A 14,547-nucleotide genomic window follows, 5' to 3' on the forward strand; every position below is an offset into this window, starting at 1 on the left:
CATCATGAGAATGAAAAAAAAAACAAGGGGTACCTTTAAGTGTATGGACTGCAATTTTTGTAGGTACATAGCAGAAAGTACATATTTTGAAGTGAGTACGAGTAAAATAATTTGGCATATTCCAGGGGTATTCAACTGTGGGTCTAATGTTGTGGTTTATTTGGCTAAGTGTTCAGCCTACACTTCATTTTACATTGGTAAGACCAGCAGGGCAGTTGAGGGGAAGAATATATGAACACGTATATGCCATTAAAAGTAAAAACACTGACAGTGCATTGTTTAAACATACATTGGTATGTCAACATTATAAAAAAATGTATTTTTGCAGTTATTGATTGTATACCTCCATATTTTAATGGTGACAAAGAAGGGGAGTTGGATTATAGAGAGTTGAAGTGGCAGATTTTATTTAATGCCTATAACATGCCAGGGTTGAACAGTGGAGTTAATTAAAAAACAGTTTTACACATGAAAGCTTACTATGAAAAGTGTAAATAATGTTTATTTATTTAGAAGTGTGTATGTATTAATTTTTTTTTTTATTGTATGTGTGCCTTTAACACAGAGAATGTTGTTGATTGGTTGTTTTATTAATGTAGTTAGTATTTAATGAGGGTTTGAATGAAAGTAATTTATTCTGAAGGAGGCCTTTGTCTTATGACCAAAAGTGCTTAATCTTTGGTATTAAATGCTGTATTGATTTTTCATGGTGTTTACCCTTTGTCTTTTTGTCTTCCAAGTGTGGTGTTTTCATTGCTTAATGTTTTATGAATACCATTCTGATCAATTTGACCTGTTGCAGTGCTTTATATAGGTCTCTGTCTGATCATACCTTGAGTATGACCAGACCGATAATTGGTCAGTGCTTGTTTGTGCCTGTTTGCACATCACGTACTACATTGCAGAAGGATTGCCAGTTACAGATGCCTGCTGTTCAGCCTCACAAATATTACCTAAACTAGAGCTCTTCATTACTAAACCTACTAATACCTGCCCCTGCTGTATTCCCTCTTCATCTGTTATAGCCAGACCAAGATTATTCCTAGGACCATGACCTGTCAGTTTTCCTTCTTTTCTCCTACCAGCCTGCTTGACATGGGTCTACTGAGGCAGTGTAGCAACTGCCTTATGTGCACTGTAGCAACTGCCTTATGTGCACTAACAACCCCCTACTTGTAAATCGTTCCTGTACCCTTTGTGAGAGATACACCTACACTACATTATGAATCTGGAATTACAGCTCTTTTGCGCAATAGATAGCAATACAGAGTGGGTTGTCAGCCCACCTACCACAACTCTTATTCATGACACACAGCATACACATAGACCAACATATGTGGAGGTACTCGCAAAAAATTGACCTAAACACCAGAGACCCCCAAAACACATGCATACTAAACCAACCGTAACACCCAAAAACACACAATACACATAATGATACAAGCACAAGTGTCTCACCAACAAAGCCCATAAGGCAACGCACATCCAGTCATAGGAGACTCTATAGTGAGGCACACTGACATCCCCCTCACCAAGCTGAACAAGGAGAAAATCACAATCAGCTATGTTTATGGTGCCAGAATTCATCAGATCATGGAGGCACTCAAGTGTCTCAACAACAAGTACTGTTATGATTTTGTCATAATAGATGTTGGTGTAAATGACTTGAAATGTACCTACATGAAGAGAGACATGATTGGGCTTACTAATTATGTATCACAAGCAGGTATGTCCCTAGCCTTGAGCAGCATATTACCCTCACCTAGGATGATACCACAATATAAACAGAAAATCATTGACTTCAATAATTGGCTTAGTTTCTGGTGTCATTCTAAGGGGATCTAGTCTCTGTCAGCCTGGGATGACATGATCGATAGACCCCGATGCTCTGCCAGAGATGTTCTTCATCTATCACCTCTGATATTTTGGCTACTGGAAAAGGTTCTTGCCACCCCCATAGTGCCTTTTTTAGGCAATGTCACAAGGACAAAATTCCCAATGCAAAAATTTCATCAAAAAACAACCTCAAGTAATGCTGCTAAAGTGCTAAATGCTAGGAGTCTTAGCATGAAATTGCACTCACTGGAAGCAGTCCTCACCTTGGAAGATGCTGACATCTGTGCAGTCATGGAGACCTGGTTCAAGGCAGTGGAGAGCACCCCAGCCATATTGGTTTACACCTCCTACCACACGTTCAGACCATGAATGGAAGGTATGAAAACTAAAGGAGGCAGTGTATCAATATTCATTAAAGATAAGTACACCTCCAGACTGGTTAAACAGTATGATTCCCTGGAGACACTTCAGGTGTAACTAACTGTTAGTAGGACACCTATTCAAGTCAATCCCAACTACAGGACCCCCTCCATAAATTAAGACAGCTACACTGCCTACTTCAATCTACTGGAATCCATCAAGATACATCTGAACACCATGGTTCTGGGTGATTTTAATTGCCCATCCATTAACTGGGTAAATTACTTGTGCTCAAACTCACTTGCCCAACGGTGCCTCGAGTTCATTAACTCCAATGCCCTGGACCAGCTGGTGGACACCCCAACTAGGTGTGACAACATCTTGGATCTGGTGCTTACCAGTAAGGGGGACCACTGTAGCACCCCCACTTTGAGGTCTTCCCATGTCAGATCTGACCACAAATCAGCCTCATTCAAAGTAACTATCACACTGGAACCCCCCCCCCAGCATCAACTAAACTAAAACATGTCTCCAAATCAGATTATATCCTTCTAAAAGATGGTATAAATAGCTTCACTGCACCTCCCCTCTCAGATGGAACTGGCAACTATGCCGACTCCTACACCAATGCTTATACAAACACTGTACCGTACCTGATAGGACCAAAACAAACTCTTCAAGGAAGAGCGAACCTGCCTGGTGGATAACTGCCATTAACAGGCTTTACAATAAAAGGAAGAAATTATTCTCCAAAAGTAAGAGGGAGTGTGCCCTAAACTGGAAACCCTCCCTCCTCAGCTTAAACACGCAAATAAGACTTCTTGTGAAGTCTTCCAATCCAAACTACAAATCCCAATTAGCATCCTCAACTAAAGACAACCATAAGGCGTTCTTTAGTTACATCCATAGCCTAAAAGGTAAGACCTAGATTTGCACTGAACTAGTAGTTAATGATACCACATACAATGAGCCTGTGGATGTAGCAAATCAGTTAGCCAACTTGTTCTATGAAAGCTTCTCTCCCCTGTCCCCACCACACTTACCCCCATGACATTCCTTCTACCTGTCCCCCACCTTGTATCTCTAGAGAGCAGGTCATAAATGCTCTCTCTAAGGCCAAAAACACAGCATCTATGGGACCTGATAACATCCCAGGCTGCATCCTATATGGGCTTCAACAAGAATTAGCAATGCCATTGGGTACTATTTTCAATCATAGTCTAAGCTTCATCCCAGATGAATGGAAAATGGCCACCATTATCCACTTGCACAAGGGTGGTGCTTCCCCTGATCCTGGAAACTATAGTCCTATTAGCCTGACTAGCCTTATCTGCAAGGCCATGGAGCAAATCATTATCGTGAACCTTATCAACAAAGATCTAGATAATCTCCAAACACTTTACCCTACTCAGTTTGGTTTTGTCAAGGGCACATCATGCCTGTTAAATCTGGTGGACTTCTTCAAGACAGTTCCCAGAGCCCTGGATGAGGAAAAAACTTTGCATGCAGCCTATATGGACATGGCCAGGCTTTTTACACTATCCCCCACTCAGGCATTATTGACAAACTCACCCAGCTAGGTATCAACCCTTATAGTTAGGTGGGTTGCTAATTGGCTCACCAATAGAACCCATACAGTCAAAATAAGGGAATTTACCTTCAAAAGCAGACCTGTAACCAGTGGTGTTCCATAGGGGTCAGTCCTGGGACCTCTACTGTTCAGAATCTTTCTCTGAATTACAAGCAAAAACTAAAGGTCTGTGGCTGACAAAGTTTGCTGATGACTACAAACTGGGAGCGGTCATAAAATCCCCAAATTATGTCATCATCCTAAAAGAGGGTCTTAAACCAACAAATGATTGGTGCAGGGGTGGCTCGTGGCATCGGACTGCCGGACTGCAGCCCCCTCAGCTAAATAGCAGTAATTTGTTACAGTTTATTAATAATGTAAAAAAATATATATATATATCTTTTTTTGTACTTTAATTCGAGTCCGCGACTCGGAAGTACGCGCATGCGCATTGCGCACTGTAACCGCGGTTTTAAACAGCCTTTTTTTTTTTTTTTTTTTTTTTTTTCATTGCAGCCCGGAGGAGCAATGAAGGCATCATTGTGATGCCCAGAAGTCTATGCGGTTCCAAACCGCATAGAATTGGAAGGGGCTTGGACTGCGACGTCCGCAGGCACGTCATGACGTACTTGCTGGGCTAAGCCTAAATGCTGCTGATTGGTTGTCACTCTCTTCCCGGGCTTTATGTGCTGGGAAAAGAGCAAGAATCAAACAGTTTCAGTTGTGGACTGATTCGTGAGTCAATCGCAGACACAGTAAAGTGAACAGTGAAGGATTTATCATTTGCGGCGATTTGCCATTGGATTTCTATTTTTTTTTGGCGGCCTATATTTTGTCAGCTAATAACTGTGCTGAAGAAGAACTGAAGAAGTAGTAGAAGTAGTTAGAAGAACAGAGTGCAGAGAGTTTTCTTCATGGTGGTATGTGTAGTATTTTTTATTGTCCCAGCCAACTGTCAGTGTTCATTTGAAATTTTATTTTTAACTTGGGCAATGTTGGTTTAAGGGAATGTGTGCTTTTGGGTCCACCTGCATATGTGTGTGTGTGTGTGTGTGTGTGTGTGTGTGTGTGTGTGTGTGTGTGTGTGTGTGTGTGTGTGTGTGTGTGTGTGTGTGTGTGTGTGTGTGTGGGCAACATGCTTCATTGTGTAGATCTTTATTTGATGTAAACAGTCTTTTTATTTTTTAGTTTATTTAGGCATATTTTGAAGCAAGCATAAATAAGTCCTAGGAGCTGGGCATAGCCTCCTTGCAATACACAATACCAGCGTATACAATTTTAATGTAAATGAGAGCATCTGGAAATATTCCTTGGGTTAAAATCTTCTTCATGACATAGTCTGAATCCAGAACATCTGCATTTCCTAAATGTATATATAGGCTACTATTTTCCATTCTAATTGCAGCAAATAGTTTTACTTCCTAGAAGGACAATTTGTTAATGTGACCTTGCAGATGGAACACCTTACATTAAAAATTAACATATGTGATTATTTAATAGTGAATCTATAAATATATAAAAAGTTGTCATAAAGAAATTGTTTTTGTTGAGGCTGTCACTGTGGCAAAGAGGAATAAACTCCTGAAAATGACCTAAATGACCAGAGTTCAAATCATGGGTCAGGTGCTAGAAGAGGGAGGAAGTGATTAGGCTCTGCTGGGTGTCTGTTCCCTGGAGAAGGGAGTAGTGGTTCTAACAGACTGATTATGACCATTCAAGCAGAGGCTTGCAGGCCACCAAAGCATCTGGATCTGGAGTGTTGGCTTGGTAATTCAAAAGTAAAAGCAATCAAGTATGGAAAAATGCAAATGCACATAGAAGTGTTAGGAGATCTGGTGGTGACAGAGCTGCTGTCAGTCACAGCAGGTACAATTAAGGCCTCATTGTAAATCCATCATTTTTGGGATGTCAATGAGGACATAAACATGGCTGTCTGTATCATAGCTCTCAGTTTTCTCTTACCCCTATTTTGGGATATTCACTATAGACAGAGAAATTGACTTAAAACTAATAGTGGGAGACTAAGTAGTCAGCCAGCATAGGCGAAGAAAGACACACAGAAAAAAAAAGAACTCATAACTGGTACAGGAAATAACTGGCAAATATCTAACGTGACATAATTTTGTGTTTAATGTCATACAGATATGCTGAGAAATCAGTGAAACTAAAACATCAAAATGTTGACCATACCTCTCAACCTCTTAGAGCATGAAATCTGGACAAAGCCATAAATAATGGGGGGACAGTATCCCAAAAATAGGGACACTTTTTAAATATTGATCTTACAAAAAGTTGATAGAATAACAGGTTTTACATTAGCATGATTTTTCTGAAGGGCATTAAATCTGAAGCTTATATGTCTGCCGTTATTTTCCAGCTTCAACCCTGAATGATTTGCCACTGATTTGCCAGAAAACTGCAATTTTATGAGAACAGGCCAAAAATATGAGACAAAAATCTGGACATTCTTTTGAAAATCTGTACAGTTAAGCGGTATGGTTAGCACCATTAATATAAGTGGAATATGAGTTAAAATGAGAAGCAAAGACGCATGGGAAGAACACAAACACAACCTAGCAATGAAGTAAAAGAAAACTACTGCGCTTTTTACTTTTTTCTTTTCTGTTTTTAATTAAGTGGATGTTTGAATTGAGAAAGTTTGTTTTGGCTGTAATAGGTTACATTGGAGAGATATATGAATCTGTGTACTGTCTGCTTTTAGAAGGGCTAGTTTAGCTGTAGTATGGTAGTTTGGAGATTCATAAGATTCTGTGTTTTGTGTGCATTTAGAGTAGTTGTTTTGGCTATAGTAGGGTGTTTTGGTGAGGTATATGATTCTGTGTTCTGAGTTCATTTAGAAGGGTTGCTTTAGCTTAAGTAGGGCATTTTGGATAGGTATATAATTCTGTGTTTTGTTTGCCTAGTGCTTGAATGTCTGCAGCTTAAAAATAATGGGGTTACAAGATGAAATGCAAAGGTTGTAGAAAAGTTATGCCAGCATATCAAGAGTGAAACTCAACTAATGTGCAAAGTGTGTAGAGAATCAAAAAAATACCTAAAAAGTGTTTCTGGTATGTGGTTTTATCACACCCTTTATCTGTGTGTGCATGTGTGCACACACGGAATGCATATACATATCTGTGTTCGTATGTGTATAAACTTCTACACACACAAGATAAAAATGACTTTCAAATATTAACATCTGGTTGCATGAGTTGTTGAGGTGCTAATCACAAAGGAAGAGAAAAAGAAACCACAATCAATGTGCAGTGCAGTGTTACACTTCTTGTATTGTTAATAGCATAACAGGTTGAATACTTGCTTTTGATGAAGGCTGTTGGTTCTACTCCCAAAGTATTTAGATGCATTGTTGATACTGTACTATTGTTGTACTTTTAAAGGGGAGTAGATGCTGCAGTCCTGAGAATGTCCTCTTTGGTTTAGATACCTAGTAACTATGAACCTGTTATCAGTTTGCCATCCATTCCCTGTTGCAATATTACTAGCTTATCATTTTTTTAATGTAACATAGGCAATGTATTCCACAAGGGCAACAGGCACTTTATTTGTAGATGAATCAACGAAATATAAAGTTGTTTGCTAGCAACAACCTCTTCATTAGTTGCAGATCTCTTTAATGTGGAATTATTCAGATGACTTTTACTTCTGCAGAAATTGTACTTATTTACTAATACTGGTGGATTGTAGAAGTTTGAGTAGACTTTTATGATGGAAATGTTCTGAACTGGGCAGTTTTGTCATTATGGGTGCATGCATTTTGTTTCATTGTTTACTGGAAAGATGTTCTGAATTGGGCAGTTTTGTCATTATTGGTGCATGAGTTTTGTTTTATTGTTTACTGGAAAAATGTTCAAAACCATAGGAAGGTGTATCAAAGAGCACATGTATGTTTCATATGCAAGGGGCCTATGATTTGAAAACAGCCCAGAATTAATCTTTATCTGCCACTGGTAAAATGTATTTTCTTTGAATGTGGGTTTCAATGCTGTTTCAATAAATGTGAGTTTCAAGGGCAGAGAAGTTTTAATGCTAAGTTTGTTTAGCAGATGTCTTATTGTTTGTGGTGTAAAATGCAAAATAAAACTTTCAAATGAAGTCCAAATCATCATAGAAGTAAATCAGTATGCACATTAGTGTTTATGGTAAATGGAGTGAAATAGCCAAGTAATGGATCATTGGAATGGCTGCAGGGGGAGGCTCCATTCGACCATGATTTTGTGAGGGGGAAGGGCGGAAAACGTAAAGACAGCCCCAGCTGAACTATACCTCCCAACTGTCCAGATTTTCAAAGAATGAATAGATTTTTGCTTCTTATTTTTGGTTTGTTCCTCATAAAATTTGTGGTTTTCTGGTAAATCATTTAGGAATTAAGTCACTAAATAATGACACACTGAGTTTCAGACTTCATAACCTTCAGAAAAATGCATGCTAAAGTAAGACCTGTTATTCTATCAACTGTCTCAGTTTATACAAGAGTAATTTTTAGTACTGTTTATATGTTCCCCCAATATATTTGACCTTGTCCAGATTTACTGCATTAACAGGTTGAGAGGTACATGCAAATAAATCGCTTTATAGAATTAGACATAGCCAAACCTCTCAACGGTCCCTGATTTTGGCTCAAAATGTTGCTCTTCCCCCTAATAATCCCTCCGTAAAATAGCAATTTTGGAAGAAAACATGGAGGGTTTACAATTAAGAAATAACTATAATAATCAGAGTTATAGATTACTTTTATTTCAGAAATGCATGTAGATTCTTTTATTTTGTCAGTTGCTCAAGTTAGCAGTACTAATATTAAAGTGTCCCTTCTTTGGCAGGTTCCCAGCTGTATTGTGTGGCTATTTTATATTTTTACATCACATTTTTGGTCCATTTTTCATAAAATTGTGGTTTTTTTTGGCGAATTAGTGACAAATAATTAAAGACTGAATTTAGAAAATAATGACAGACATTTAAGTTTCAGATTTCATACCATTCAGAAAATTCATACTAATGCAAGACCTATTCTATTATTTTTCTAAGTTTATAAGATAAATATTTAAAAATTGTCCTTATTTTTGGGCCTTTGTCCCACTTCTATGTATGGCTTTGTCCAGATTTCTTGCTCTGAGGTTGAGAGGTATGACAAATGTGTCAGGGCCATCACAGTCAGCCAGGGACATTTCAGATTGTGACATACAAGTTGTTGCACCCCACTCCCCTATGTAGTGACTCTGGATGTGTTGAAACAAGGCAAGGAGTAGTTATGCAGTGTAAATGTGCAGAGTATCCCCCCCATCCAAGGTAAACACAAGTACTAGAGTGGCTTTTCATCTGTCCTTCATTTTTTCAGAATGGTCTGGTTTCTGTCATATTTTTTGTACTGTTGATTTATGCTTATTACTCAAAGTGCCTGTTGCTCTGTGTTTAAGTAGAAATACTTTAATGACCATCAGGTATGCTTGGCTGAGATTGTAAGATGAAAGTAAGCTTTAATAAGCATACTGTTAAAGAACTGCCAACATTGAAAGCCTTTCTGTTGTTGCCATGTACAGAATACTCTAGATAATGTATAAGCCTTGGGTATTGAAATGCATATGACAGTATTTGTAATAAAGGACAGGATTACATTATTTTAAGAAGCTCATTACACTTGGAGACTTTCAGTCATCTCTGCAGGCTTTACCCGTAAACTAAACAGAATGCCAATCATGTGGTCCATAACCTGTACAGTAATCCTTTTAAGCAATGTATCTTGAGCTTATTTCTTGTTTGCTTTTCATTTTTTACTTTGATCATGTTTTCCCCATGAAACAAGTAGATAGTTGTCAGGCAGCAGGTCTTTTTTTGGCTAAGAAACATTTTTACAAGTGGGGGTATCAGAGATTTCTACTTTCAGCATGTTACTTGGTACTTTAATAGAGTTGAATATAAATTATAATTAGAACTGCAGTGCAAGAAGTGGTTTGAGTTGAGTGCTGCTTGTTTTTCTTATACTTGATTTTGACTGGCATTCCATTAATGTATTTAAAAAGTAATTTATTTTTTCCTGCCTCACAACCTTTTTGTTTCCATATAGATATTAAGTAAGCAGTCATACAGCCAATGCATTGAAATATTTTTTATTCTTCTACACTTCATTTTGTCTTGATTGGACTCTCATAATAACGATTTGGCACCCAGGGCAGTGTATTTAGTTTTTGTGGTTTTGAGCATAGCTCCTCCTCTTTCTAGTTGGCCGCACCCCTTCCCATTGACCCCACCCATTCAGCTGTCTCCTGCAGCCCCCCTTAGATTTGAAGTCACCAGCCGCCACTGGATTGGTGCCAAAGTCATGGCATTTAACTCAATGAAAAAAAATGTATTACCATCCCTTTCAGTAAAAGCAATGTTCCTGCTAACTACCACTTCAATAGAAACACCTTAATTATGCACTCAGTGGTGAGACACCTAGGTACACAGGTTGACAGCAACCTTACCTTTGATCACCATGTCTACACAGTGGTAAGAAGGGCATTCTATATTGCTCATCTTATAAGTAAGGGCATTGCATCCAGAAAAAAAGAAGTCATAACCTTCTTGTACTCTTCCCTCATCAGGCCAATAACTGAGTACAATGGCCCTTTTGGTATGTACCTTTCCAGGCACCTGCATCTATTGGAGAGACCACAAAAGTTCCTCACAAAGAGAATTGAAGGTATTCAGCATCTGTCCTATGTGGATCAGCTGAAATCACTGTCACTTTACTCCATTTCATACAGACTAATCAGAGGAGATCTCTGCCTTGCATATAAGGCAATTTCTAACTATGTTTTATTGGAAATGCTGCACATCTGTAAGTCTAATGGCTCATGGGTTACTCGCTCTAAAGACCTTAACCTGGTATGTGACATACTGAAGGGACAGATTTGTCTCCCAGAAGTTATTGCATCTGTCGAACAGACTACCAATTCATATCAAGCACTTCATAGGCCCTCTTCAAGCACAATCTGGATGATTAGATGGGTAACTGTAAATTCACCCCAGGGGTTCCATCTGTGTCTCTCTTGGACAGGGGCAGTAGGTGCTGAACATGGAAACAAGGGCAGAACTTGGCTAGGCTTGTAAGAGCCCAAGGGCCATTAGCCTTGTAACTTACTATGATCCTAAACATACCTGGAAGTTTTCTGTTTTAATGAACTTTATTACTGCTAATTCCTGTTTTTCGGTACTATTTCCCACTGAATAAAACTGTGTACTGTTTGCCTGTTTTTCATTTTAGGGCAAGCCGCTTTTAACAGCCACTTACAGTGTTACTACACTGTGGGTAATCTTATCATCTGCCATGTAATCATAACCAGCTATAACATCTAAACAGTCTTTTTCCTGCTACTGCATCAGTCTTGACTTCTGCTGTTATAAATATCTCCAGATCTGCACCGTATTTAGATAATTACAGAACCCATGCAGTCACCTCACATACTTTTTTACTTACTCCACCTTCACAGACAAATCAGCTACAACTCCACTTATCCAGATCCCATAAGTCTTCAAGAAAATCAGCTGCACCACACATTAACAAAGCCTAGGCCCTAGGATGAATACAGCTGAATAACATAATATACCTATTCCTTCTTCATTTTACAGCTATAAAAATGAATTATTTGAAGGTTTGTATAATATGTCCATTATTAACACTAGTCATTATCTGCCCTTCTGCTTTCGGAAGTAGTAACCAGGAACTTTTTAATTCTCCCTGCAAGCAATCTCTGTTTGATCACTACATATTGGTAAAATGTATATTGCAATGACCATCAGTGAAATGTAAGTATCGATAAATTAGTCTATATGCAATATGGACTGCTGGGAGCTAGAGAAGCCTTTACAATGTAGAATTCCTGCAGTATATCAAAAACAAGCTTATGCAGGGTAGGCCTGCAATAGTTTGGATAAATACTGCCATTTGAGGGAAGTAAGAGCATTTTTTTAACTTTTTATAATTTTTCTCTTCCAGAGCCAAATGACCTTTTTCCCACAATGCAACTAAATGAGCAGCCCACATCAAACTTTTGAGTGCTTCTCTCTCTAAACTGGAGATTTATCTTCACACAGCCCTCGGTGTATTGGGGGGGGGGGGGTAGAACTAAAACTTGGCCATTGGATGGATGATGTACTGGCAGGTATTTTTTCCCAACTCCTCTTCCCTTTACAGCTACAGTGTCCCATTAAAGCAGGGCCTACATTTTTGTTGTGTGTGTGTATACTTCAATAAACACCACAGACCCCAGCTCAACTTTAAAGTGCTGGTTGGCAGCCAAATTAACCTGCCAGCAATTATTTTCCTGCTGCCATGCTAGCAATTTTCCATCAGATAACAATCAAACGGTAACTAAAGCTAATGAAATAATGATTTGCTACTAGTGCATGAAGAAAAGTAAAATGAGAAAAGACATATACACACATGCATGCACTTGCATACACACAGAAAAAAGTATACATATATAGACAGATACATAACACACACACACACACGTGTATGCATATAAACATACATATCTATATATATCTACATTATATCTTATAAAATCACTTGTTTTAACTTAAAAAACATGGTTTAAATAAGCAATACCTGCATGTATACTATTTTCTTATTTTCAGTAGGATTGCAAAGTGAACTTTGACACAGATCTTACATAAGAAGTTGCATTTTAATAATTCACATGCCAATATTATTCCTGTTCAGCTAGCTTTCACTTTCTTTTGCTTTGTTCTTCCTTACGGGAAGTGTACTCTACCCTTAAGGCTAGAAAATTACATTTCCTTGGTACTAGATTAAATTATCTGTCTAAATATATATATATCTACATCTATATAGATATAGGTGTGTATATCTGTATAATATATATATATATATATATATATATATATATATATATATATATATATATATATATATATAAATATATGCATATATATATATATATATATATATATATATATATATATATATATATATAATATATATATATATATATATATATATATATATATATATATATATATATATATATATATATATATATATATATATATGCATATATACACACACACACACACACACACACACACACACACACACACACACACACACACACACCTGTATATATATATATATATATATATATATATATATATATATATATATATATATATAAAATGTACACATACGCAAACACACACACACACACACACACACACACACACTGTCCCCAGGATTTAATAAAATCTGTGCAGGCACCATGTAGAGCCTACACGGAATGTATCCATGTACACGACCACAGTTCCCCCTCGGCAGTGTGCCATGCATATTAATAATGGCACGCTACAGAGGGAGAGCATAAGAACAGGGATATTGAATCGGTGTAGGGAGAAGTGAAGAGGCTACCCATGGTTGTGGATGCATACAGGATGAAGCTCCCTGTACTGTTGAAGCCCAGTAGAATTGTTTCAAATGTGTAATATTTTATTTTTATAATTTTTTTTTCCTTTCTGTATGTTTGTGTGGATCTGTGAGGAACGCAGCACTGCCAAGCTGTGCTCAGATATAGACAACTGACACCTGCCAGATATCTAAAAATAGAAACTGGATGTAATTAATTACCACAATTATGTATTTTTTGGGGGTTTTTTGTTTTGTTTTGTAATTGTTATTTGCATGGCGCGGGGAGGAGCACTGCAGAGCCGAGTGGCACTCATACATACATAGCCAACAGCTGCCAGGCATCTAAAAATAGAAACCGGATGTAATTTAGTATTTAATTCTGGGGCTGTTTAGGTATGTTTGCATGGTGAGCTGCAGTGCTTAGCAATACTAACAAGAGGCCCAGCAGTATATGTGAAGGTATACTAGTTTTCATAATATCCAAGTAGCTAAATGGGTAGAGTTACCACCCAATGCTTAGTAGATCCTGGGTTCAAGTCCTTAGCAATGATAAGGATGTCTGCAATTTAATTGATTATATAGGTTTAATTTTAAAAACAAATTTGTAAAATATGGCACTGTTGTGCTGTGCTGAGCACTGCTTAAACATGTTAATGGCTACTACTGTTTGTGCAGTGCTACATTTTGCTAAAACTTCAGTTGTGAGTTTTTGCACTGATTAGCTCTGCTTAGCTGGTTTGCGCGCTACTAGGCAATGCGGCACTTTTTTGAATGTTGCTCAGTGATGTGTAAGCACGGGAAAACAGCCTATATTAGGCGCAATAGGCAGGAGTTCTGCACCATTAATTGGATTCTAATCAACTGTTGATATGACAGGTAATGCTGGTGAAGGTGAGGGCTTTTGGACACAGAGATGGGGGTTCAGGAGTCCAGGGTCTTTGTTGGGCTCCTGCTAAAAAATTTGAACCAAGGCTGCTGCAGGGAGGTTTCCAGGGCTCAGAATACAAGGCAGAGGCCTGGAACCAGTTGGCCAAGGAGCTTACCAGTGCTACTGGTATCCCCCACACTCGTAAGCAGTGTCATCACCATTATGATGACCTGAAGAGGAGAAAGAGGAAAATCTTGAACACCTGGGTCCAAGAGGCTCGAGCTGGGAATGCCCACAAATATGTGAGCATGTTTCCACTGTTTTATCAAGCTGCAAGCTAAATGTATGCAAAACTGGTATGCATAATGGTGTGCTTCTTTTCCAACAGCTGCAGCTGAGAGGGCTCGCAATGTTGAGTCCCCTGCCGGGCACCTGGCCAGGTTGCACCGTGAGTGTGGTGAGTACAGATTTATTATGCTAACTGTAGTG

The sequence above is a fragment of the Protopterus annectens genome, chromosome 8.part0 (assembly GCF_019279795.1).
Source record: "Protopterus annectens isolate FY-2018-M chromosome 8.part0, PAN1.0, whole genome shotgun sequence".
Taxonomy (NCBI): Eukaryota; Metazoa; Chordata; order Ceratodontiformes; family Protopteridae; genus Protopterus; species Protopterus annectens.